This window comes from Glandiceps talaboti, chromosome 13 (assembly GCF_964340395.1).
Source record: "Glandiceps talaboti chromosome 13, keGlaTala1.1, whole genome shotgun sequence".
Lineage (NCBI taxonomy): Eukaryota > Metazoa > Hemichordata > Enteropneusta > Spengelidae > Glandiceps > Glandiceps talaboti.
In genome coordinates this window covers 13780461-13792058 of record NC_135561.1, presented here as the reverse complement: position 1 = coordinate 13792058, position 11598 = coordinate 13780461, and positions in this window count along the sequence as shown.

Genomic DNA, 11598 nt, shown 5'->3' with positions numbered 1-11598 from the left:
GATCTCTTGGGTGTGAACTTTTGATTATAATGATAACCCCAGGACATCGTACTTGAAGACGTGTAAGTGATTGCTGTATGATTTGAAGTCGTTCAATAAACGAATCCGGTGTCCAACTTGTAAAATGATAGCTCAGACTCAAAACAACAATAGAATTACACATGTTTCCGTGTATACCATCGAGTGTGTCTTCCACGAAATGCTGTTCCCAGAACTTGCCTAAATTGCTTCCCACAGGATATGCATGGAAGCGAAAAACTATGCTAATATCTCGGGCGCGGTCTTTCCAGAGACGGCCGAACTTGGAGACATTATTAGATCGCTGGGACTGTAGTTCGTTAGTCAAAGAAGTATGCCATAGGCGTAGACTTGAATCACCTAGTAAATAGACCCTTTTTCCAATAAGACACATCTCAATCTGTGATATTTTCCAGTGATGTGAATTGCATGAAAGTGAGACCCAGTAACTTGCATTCATCCAGTAGCCATCACTAGGAATGTCTATCAGATTGTTGTCCATGCAATAGGGTAGTTCTCGACTGGAATGCTGTGTCCCTGTAAAAGAAATAAACACAAATAGCAGTTTATTACAGGCAAACGTACATTTGGCAGGCGCGCGCGCACACACACACACACACACACACACACACACACACACACACACACACACACACGACAAGCTGGCTTGAATCCACACACCCATTCCGTTATTCATTCATTCGTTTGTTCGTTCGTTCGTCCGTACCTACCTACCTACCTACCTATACACACACACTTGGACGCACACACACACACACACACACACACACACACACACACACACACACACATACATACATACATACATACATACATACATACATACATACATACATACATACATACATAGTATTACATACATACAAACGTTCCAGAGAAACTGACTAAGCTATAACTTTATACAATTTAGAGAGCCTACAGGAATACAAGACAGAGAGGTCCGAAGGAAATCAAATTTATGCAAGCCATGTCTGTGACATAATATGTGCCCCTCCATCCCTCAATTTCCTTTCTCTAAAATATGACCCTCCCTTGTTCAAAAATTTTAATGAAAAACTCCGCGGCGTACTTGTTAGAGTTCAAGAGTAGTTGTCAGGACGTAATGGCTTCGAATCCCATTAGACTAGAGACAGGTAATTTTTCTGTAGTATCACATTGATATTTGGCAAAGGTATTTGTTGTTTCCCAATATTACCACCACCGCAGTGAGTTTGTGTTTGTATCAAATCAATGCCCGTGGTTGGATCAAATTAGCTGAGCTGAAGGCCAGAACACCCAAAGACTAGATAAGCGCACTAGAGAATATCAGGACAGAGGTAAACGTCTCCACTCTAGGCATTATCCCCAATATCGTGCAACACTATTCCCCCGTTTACTACAGTGAGGCCCACCCTTTTCCTCACACCACAACTAACAGTTTATATAATAATTCAGTGCATTTCATCGATATGTTATGACATTACTTTACAATGGTGGTAGTGGTGGGATCATTCCAAAATCACAAAATAATGCAACGTTAGATAGAAAAAAAAGGGGTCAAAGAAAATTGCCGTCCTCCGTTCCCTTAATTTCAATTTTTTTTAAAAATATGACCCTCCCGAGGACAAATTTCTAAAAATTGACCCCATACCTCATCCTTGTAATTACTGAACCCACTGTTACAGTCTGCATATTGCGTTCCTCTACGTGACATGTAATTGTCGTTCTGTACTTCCTGTACACCTCATCAAATTATCACAGAAGTATTGCGATCAACAACAACAACAACAACAACAACAACAACAAAATTTTGAAAATTCCAACTGACCTACCTACCCTATTTTCTGAAGTCATTTTTTGGAAAAGTTTTTTTTTTTTTTTTTTTTAAATTTTTACCTTAGAATGATCGGTTTCACCAGTTATAAAATATTTAAGTATTTACGTTTATACTGACCTTGAGTTTGAATTTGAATACTGACATCCGTTAACAGTGGTTTCATCACATACGGGCTGTGTGGCAAAGACAGAAATAATTAGTTCATAATGTCAGGAAATGTTGAAAGCAGAACAAGGTATTATGTAGCACATGACAACATGCAACATACATTACCATGTTCAGGCCTAAAAAAAAGTTTTTGGTTCCGGTTACCCGACCCCGCCTAGGTTTTCACTGCCATCCCTAAACTCTTTTTTACGTTTTCGAGAGAAATGTTGAAGTCTCGCAAGAAATTGAAACATCATCTTTATGAATGTGGTCAATTATCGAATATTGTAATGTACATACCTTTCGAATAGGTGTGCGTTTCCACTGTCATGCAATGTCTTCCTCGCTTGGTAAAATAGGTTTGAAATGTTGGCACGCAAATACTTTATTGTGTCGCACTTCAGCTCTTCAGTGATTCCGCACATGAACACAGTTTTACCCATTCGTTCCCTATTCCAAAATACACATTTGTCTGACCAAGAGCCCTCGCTTGATAAATAGCAAGTTTGGTTTTCCGTTTTGTTTCCAACTTCAAATGTTGCAGACCAATAGAGCGTGTGTTGCTTGGGTCTGTACACTGTATCTATCCACCGCACTGCTTCTCGCGTCAGTACAAGTGTGATGTCGAAATGAGCAGCGCCCTCCCAGGCTGCAACAAATGCCACAATGTACGTGCCGTTACCATAATCGATGACACTCCCTGGTGCTCTCATGGCCTGCTTCTTTGGGTTGAGCATAACAGGGAAGAAGAAGTCACCACCAAGTGATCTCTTCTGACCATATCTGTCATATGTTTCTATGACAACTGTAATTATATCGCCTTTTGTTACATATTCGCGAGTATTGAGCATCACCCTGCGGAGAATGGAAATCGTGAATTTACAATGCTGACTATTTCTACATTTAACCTTCTATATATTAAACTCTTAGCTAATGTTTCCAAATTTGATTGGTTGCTTATTTCATGTCTAATAATATGCTAGTCTTATTTTGCCGTTGGTGATACTGACTGACTAACTACATAACTGGCAGGTTGGCTGGCTGGTAGGTTGGTTGGTTGGCTGGTTGGAGTAGTGATTAAATGAGGGGCTTGGCCTTTTAGATGATTCAAATAACTTTGTTTTTGTTTTTGTCGCTCACGTTTAGCCTCCCATGTGACATGGGTGTGCTTAAGAGATACCGAGAGCTGGCCAGCCAGTCAACCAGCCAGCCACTGTCTGTCTCACCAATATCTCAAGAACCTATTGGCTAGATTGAAATGAAATTACCATAGAGAAAATATGAGAAAATGTTGAGAACTGATTAGATTTAGTGACCATCATATGAAAACTAATGACACATTTCCATAAATAACGATTTTTGGTGATTATGTAATATCTTCGAAATGAAAACTAATAATTTCATCACCTTTGGTGTATTACATTGATGATAAAAGTGCAGTACTCATTGGAATAGATCTGTTAGGTTTGAATCCAGCCTAATGTTGAGAAACTAATCCAAGTGAGCACTTTGAGTTTTTTTTTTTTTAAAGTAACTAATAACATCTGAAAAGAGTTGATTACATACTTGGTTGTATTGGGTGACGTCATTCCCAATGATCCCTTTAGGATATCGAACTCCTCTTTGCTTCTCTCATACATGTATCTATTGGTGGGAATTGATTTACTTGACTCAGGAACAGTACTGTTAGACAGCTGGTGATGACCCAATTTATCAAATCGTCGCAATTCCTTTTGATATACAATTATGTTCGGATTAGATGTTAGTTTCTGTGGGGTTGAAAAAAACAATGAAATTATAAACACTAGTATGAGTTTTGGTTGATTATGATTTGTGGTGTCAGAGATAGAGCTATCCATGAACAGACAGATCTGCACATTTGTATTCATAGTTCAACATATACAAGCTTACCGAAAATTGAAACAAAAAATCTGAAAAAAATGTCAATGTGAGTGAATATCCTAACTTTAAATAATATCTTTACGTTGAAGGCATATTTGGGATGCTCTTGAACTTTACTACCAAATTGGAGACATGTGTGTAATCGCTTTCCAATCTATTGACACACGATGTTTTGCGTTCCAATATATTTTCTGTAGAAATAAAATGATCACTATTTTTGAAATAACAACACTGTTAGTATTAAATTACCATGTATCTTCAAAGGGGGAAATATCTTAGCTGCTGGTTTCCATAATGTTAAGAGTTTTTAATGTCGAGGGGCATATAGTTGGCGTTATACAATTACCAGATTCTTGAAATAAACTGACGTTATTACTGAATTCAAATGCTTACGTGAGTCTAGTATAATGATATTGCCTTTCCCTACTGGAGATATTGTATTACATAAACATAATTGCTATGATACATACTTGAATGCATTCTTCCTAATACATATTGGCATGTTCACATTCTAAATATCAAGTGACTGTTTTGGAATGGAACTATGATGAGGAATTCTGTACATGTAATACATATATCTGCATATTATAACCACAATGTCGTCAACCACAGTCTCGCCAAGATGTATATTCCGTTGCTTCAAAAGAAACATGTACTCTGGCCTGCGAGAATGGACTACTACAATTAATGAACACTATATTTGACTTCAGCCTAATTTCTGATATTTTCCATACAATTGTAATTGATTACGATCATGCAATAGTCTATTCTCCGTCATTGCAGGCCGACAAAAATCAGCTATATATTCATTTCACACTGTGTACTATCGTATTCAACTATCACACACAACGTCGTGCGAAAAAATACCGTTACGTTTGCGTGCTCTAAAGCAGGAATGTTTGGAAGGCCGGCGAGGACAGCGACCTGCGACCTGCCACCTGCGAGTTGCAAAAATGCGACCTGCCACTTGCAAACTGCGCCTTGTAAAACTGCGACTTAATTGTTATATTTTACTTCAGGATATTTTGGGGCAATTTTAGGTGTGCCTTCAAGATACAGCCCGTTAGCAATCCGTAAATAGATAGCATTCCGTGAAACCAGATAATGGTTCCCGTTTTAAAATAACGTAAGCTGGTGTGCGTACTCCGGATGACTAGACGGGCGAAAAGCAAGATGGCTGCATGCCGTGTCTGCATCATCCAGCTCACTTCATCGGCGAATGTAACTTTGAGTGTAGTACTCATAAAGTAACTTCATTATATTATTTATTTTCGACCACCACAGTTGAAAGAGCGAAATATACATGTATACTGGTAAGATTAATTGTGAGTGTACGTTGACCCATCCTTTGAAGTTAAAGTCACAGGTCACAGATCACTTCGAGAGTACGAACAGTGCGGTAACTAGTTCACCGAGTTGTAATAGAGACATCTTTTCGAGGTTTCCTCGTGTCCTGATGAAATTGCTATGGTATTTTCCAATTGGGCAAGTCGCCCTAGTCGATATGTACAATAAATACCTAAATCTCTATTATTAAGTAGAAATCGAGGGTGACAAATCGCAAGTGGCAGTTTTGCAACGCGCAGGTCGCAGGTGCTTACCCGTATTCCATAGGAACGAGGCGAGTTTTGTACAGAGACATATAACACACAGTGTAATTAGCGTCAATAACTTATCAAAGCATAATACCACGGCAGCCAGGACCTTATAACTCTGTCTACTGATAAAATGCTGCATGTTATAACAATCAAGTACCATTGGTAGTGTTAGTTTCTTTATTAAATTTACCGAAATTTCAGCAATAAACAATAATTTTCATTGAGATAATTGCCATCAGTGGTGATGCAATTTGTTTCCTAACCCTGCCATAGAGGGCATCGATTTAAATCTTTTTTCGCCAGATTGAAGAAATGTAGGGTCGATCGGGTCATTAGAAACAGAATTTAGGCCGCCCTTACATTTCACTACCCATTGCTGTTATCTTTACAATATACGAAATGTTTTTGACTGTTGCTATGAGCATATATAGCATTGGATTGACCTGTACAATATCAACCTCTGAAACAAATATTTACACAACGCCAGGTTTGAATCCAATGAAATGCTCCCGGGGCCCGGAGATCTACCCTCCTAATACTAGAGTCTAATATGACGTAATAATTAGTCTTTTAAATGTACATGCTTATTGTTTAATTGACAGGACCCCAGTATTTTGGACGATCACGGTGTAGTGTTGCTCGTAATAAATTATCAATCTACATGTTGGCCATCTCGCAATCATATACAAAAAATGGAGGAGAAAAAAAACAACATACAAGAATGGTTGCAAGTCAATCCTATGACGATAAATGGATGTGCGAAATGAACACGTTTGTATTGATTGATTGATTGATTGATTGATTGGTTGATTGATTGATTGATTGACTGACTGACTGACTGACTGACTGACTGACTGACTGACTGACTGACTGACTGACTGACTGATTGATTGATTGACTGATTAATTGACTGATTGATTGATTGATTGATTGATTGATTGATTGATTGATTGATTGATTGATTGATTGATTGATTGATTGATTGATTGACAGACAGTCTTTCTGGAACTTAGGCCAAATAAAACGTTGTTTGGTTCCGGTTACCCGACCCCACCTAGTTTTTCACGCCAACCCTAAACTATTTTTTTTTTTATGTATTCGAGGAAAATAATAATAAAATCGCGAAAATCGTGAAGTCTTGCAAGAAATAGTGGGTGCGGAAACTGACATCAACATTAAAAAGACAATATATAATATAAAACTGTTCTTCCAGTCTGTAGTGGTTAGTATATCTGATGGGAAGAAATGCTGTAAACAACACAGAGACCATTTGGAAAATAATGGAAAACCTGAACTAGATACTCACACATGAAAATAAAATATAATAAAGTAAAATGAAAACAATGTACATACCCCACCTATTTTAAAATTGAATGTAATTGAAACCACACAATTTTTTACGCCTTATTACAGTATTCTGTCTAGTCTGAGAAGCAAAAGTTGCTTTTACGTGTGGGGTAAATAGACTAACGTAAATGTCAGATGAGGGAATTGTAACAATGTATTTATATCCAATCACAGACAACATCATAACCAAGTTTCGCCCGTGTCATTCATATATGGCATGCATCAACAATTTGTACCAATCCAAACTGTCAAATTGAACCGCGTCATCGAGTCATCATGGCAAGGGTTTCATACAAAAATATTTTCGAGCAACAGGAGGAATTATGTCATCGTTTGTGCAAACTAAACGTTTTCAATGATATTTTACCAGATCCACGTGATACTGCATATTTGTGGCATTAAGGTGTCTGTCATAAAATTACAATTTGGCTACCACTTTGCCTAGTCGACGAAATGAGAAGATGTATAGAGTGTACACTATCATTTTTTTAGGGGTTTGAAATTGCAACATTGTATATTGAGGCGGACTCTCAAAACAAATGAAAGTGTTTCAGCATGCGTGCGCAACGAATTTTTACTTTCAGGCACATTATAAAGTCTTGAGGATTGCTTTTCATGAAATTTATAAATGAAAATAGAAGTGAATGTTGGACTAGGTCAATGAAATTTATATTCAACAGTTATTTCGACTTTGCGACGCGCGACTACGAAGGTAAACGACCGGGATCGATCACGTCATGGTCGCTACCTACAAAAATTGCTACATGCCATGCACGAGATCTCGTTCTACACGATACCACGAGACTTATAAAACTGTTCTTTTTCCCTTCAAAATCTATCATTTTTATTACTCTTCTTGTGTACCAGCATGTGCTTGGACCTGTAACGCAATTGGTGGCCAAAAACGGCATGAATGTACGATCTGTAGTTCGAGCACGAGGCAAAATGTGCAGGGTCAAAAGTTTGTATATAAGCTATAAGTATAATAAATAGCGCGCCAAAGCAAAAAAGTGTTACTTTGTACCGTTGATTCTAAAGGCAGTACGTCAACACTCAAAATTACAATTGTACGGGCTTCATTGCAAAGTTTTGCAATTTACGAAAAATAGCACGACCCGAATACGAAGTACATCTTGCCCATCTTTTGTCTCGACTTATTAGACTTTTGACGATATTATTAATATATTAATGCATATAATATGTACAGTCGTGCTGATCGCCAAATGACCCCCACTGGGATTGGCTGTGTCTGGAATTGGAACAGTCTGTAGTACTAGTAGTATACAGTTACCGTTCTCTGTTCATCTCAAGTCAACGGACGACATATACAAAAGTTCTGAACTTACCATATACATAAATTCAGGGTAAATTACGCCGATTGTAAAGCCCAATAAGAACACCACCAACAAACGCACGGTGTGATTCTTTAACGATCGCCGTACCAAGCGAAACATATTCAGTGGTTTGCTTTCACATGGATGGCCGGTGCGTTGAGAAATACAAGAACAAGTTGATTTTTACACACGTATGTCTTGAGCGTCAGCTTTGCTGTGCGCATGTGCACTATTATATTGATTCTAACATGTGCTAAACAATAATCATACGTCACGAACAATTGCCAGGCCTAAAAAAATTGTGTGGTTCCGGTTACGCTCAATTTTAGAATATGTTGGGTAGGTAGATTCTATTTTTATTTTATCATATATTTTTTTCTGTGTGTCTTGTTCAGGTTTTCCATTGTTTTGCAAATGGTCTTTGTGTTGTTTATTTCTTCCTATCAGATATACAGCTATTACATATTGGAAGAACACTTATATTTTGTAGTTGATGACAGTTTTCGCATCCACTATTTCTCGTGAGACTTCACAATTTTTGCGATTTAATTTTTTTTTTTCGATTACGTAAAAAGAAGTTTAAGGTCGGCAGTGAAAAGCTAGGTGGGGTCTGGTAACTGGAACCAAAGAATTACTTTTTTTTAGGCCTAAGCAATAGTGACACACCTTCATTTTAGCCAATAAAGAACTATTTTATATCGAGGTCAGAGGTAATGTAAATAATTATGTTTACAATGCATGGAACTGGTTTTATAGCGAAAATGGGCCAAGACTTGAATTCACGAAAATTCGTCAATCCCCTTGATTTTACATACCAAAATCACTGGAACGTTAATGTCTTTGAATTTTGAGAAATCTGTTATGGATAACATACCTTCGTTGAGTTGAGTTTCTAAAGTTTGGTTGTGTATATCTGCTATTTCTTACACTTTGTACTATAAATACACGATATACAACATAGCCATCTTTCCTACAGGGTGTACCGAAGAATTTAGTTTCAGTCAATTATACCCCTTTGAACCTAAACGTACAATGAACAAGTGTAACATTATCTAATTATTGTAATTATACCTCGATTCCACAGGTCCAAACTCAAACAAGTCTTCGAAGAAGACACAGTCCCCTCAAATAGTTTACTTCTATGTGACCGAATGGTTGCATAACTTTCAACAAATTTGTGGCAATAGATAAATATTAAACCGTGCCTGTGATATGAAGGAAATGACCGGATTTCCTAATTGACCCAGAAGGTCACTGTCAAAGGGCAAAGTAAAAAAAAAAATGTAATACCAAACAATATGGGGATAGACACTTGAATTGAGTCTATGTATCAACGTTCTTGAGTTAAGAGGTGAATTATGATTGTTCACTACAAATATGGTCCCATTCAGTAAAATGATATGTGCACACAAAGTAAATGTAAATGTGTATCTCTTGTCGTGCATTAACTGAAGAGCCAAGATTTTAAAAGAAATTGGGCACACATAAATGCTACAGACTCTGCAATATGCAATAAACTGCATGATTTTGATAACTAACCCACAAGGTCAACATCAAAAGTCACTGTGTGGGGGTTAGACACTAGAATGACCTTTATATGTATTCAAGTTCTTGAGTTATGCAGTAATAAATTGATTTGTTACTCCAAATATGACTAGAATTTGATTCATAACGCTATCTTGCAGAGCATTTTTGTTCCTTCTCAATGTCAACAACATATCAACGATGGAGTTCATACCGGGAGTTCATACTGGCGATGAGTCGGGTAACGAACATAATTACCCTAAGCATATATTCATCAGTCAGTCATGAATAATAAAAAGGGCACTCGACTTCAGGAAGTAGATACATTTTCTGGAGAGTCGTTACATGATTTTATATGCGATTTTAGAGAAACATCAAGTTGAACTTGTGCCTCTATAGAGTATCTTTGCTGTGGGCCAAGGCATCAGGGGAGTCAGCAGAAAAAATATATCCATGGTTGAACAATGAGTATTCATCAAACCTATATATGTTCTATTCCCTTCAGTGTAAATCTAACATGAATATTCATGAATAATGAAGACCAGTTGAATTTCACTCATGACAACAGTATTGCTATCATGCATGACTGGCAGTCACATATAAGGTTTCTTCCTTTCTCCAAAACATGTCTAAAAGACCGTTTATCCCAGTATACGCTTTGTCCAAAGCTCTCGTTTTATATCAATTGAATTAGTTTGTTGTTGTTGTTGTTGTTGTTGTTGTCTTTAAAATTTATTTATGTTTCTGTTCTTATTTGAATGATCAAACTCCCTTAGACAGTGACTTTTAATTCATGTTAACATAAGGAGCCTAACGCTCACCTGTATTGAAACCGATGGTCACAAAAAAATTTATACCCTCGTCACAATTGTGTGATTATTACTTGAAAGAAATCACGACAATGGCTTAAACCGTTTCTGCCATTGACAAAGTTCCACTGTTAACAGCTTATACGCTCGCCCATTCATATTTAGAATGGTATCGGAATGGTTACACCCAAGACATTGTCTGGGCATTTCCACTATTAATAATATTAACCCGTCATTCACCTGTCTCAAAAAAAGCTAAACACAACAAGTTATTTCCTGGTCGAAATTGTATAATTATTACTTGAAGGAAAGCACCATGATGGCTTCCAACGTCGCTGTCTCTGACAGAGTTCCACTGGAATCGGCTGATGAGCTTGCTTATAGAAATTACTCACTGCCAGACCCACAAACTCAAATAACACTACCGTCGTCTTCGATGACGCAGCAGCAGTCGAAGTATACCTACCCTCTGATAGCCCCGTCCGCGAAAAGGCAGTCAAACTACGATCTGCAGCCTGTAAGTGCATTCCTTTGTTCAGTTCAATAAGATTCAATGACAGCGCAACCTTGAAAGTACGTAACTGTACATTATTTTTCAACGAGCAAAATCCTAATATATGCCTATTCAGAAACAAATCTTGTTGCTATTACTTCATATCTCAATAGATAAATGCCGTAACCTGTATGTGAAACAAATTTCTTCCACATATTGTGACGTAGTTGTATCATCATCAGGGAACCCCTCCTCTTTTTCTGTTTACTTTGTAACCCATTAAGGACTTGGCTTTTTGTTTATCTCTATCTAATTACACCCTATATGTACGGTATCAGCTTTTAAAGGCCTGGGTTAAATATCAACTTTATACCAGTTTTGAAAAGACAGATATACTGTAAACCGGTAAATACGTATACAGTATCAATGGTTATAACTCCTGACAGACGATAAAAAATTCATAACCACTACATCAATTTGATAAGACATCGATGTGATTCAAACAAGATGTGACTTAATAACGCTTGCACAATACAAGGTAATGCCGATGGGGAAGTAACACACACAGCCGCACATGTGAATTCGATAG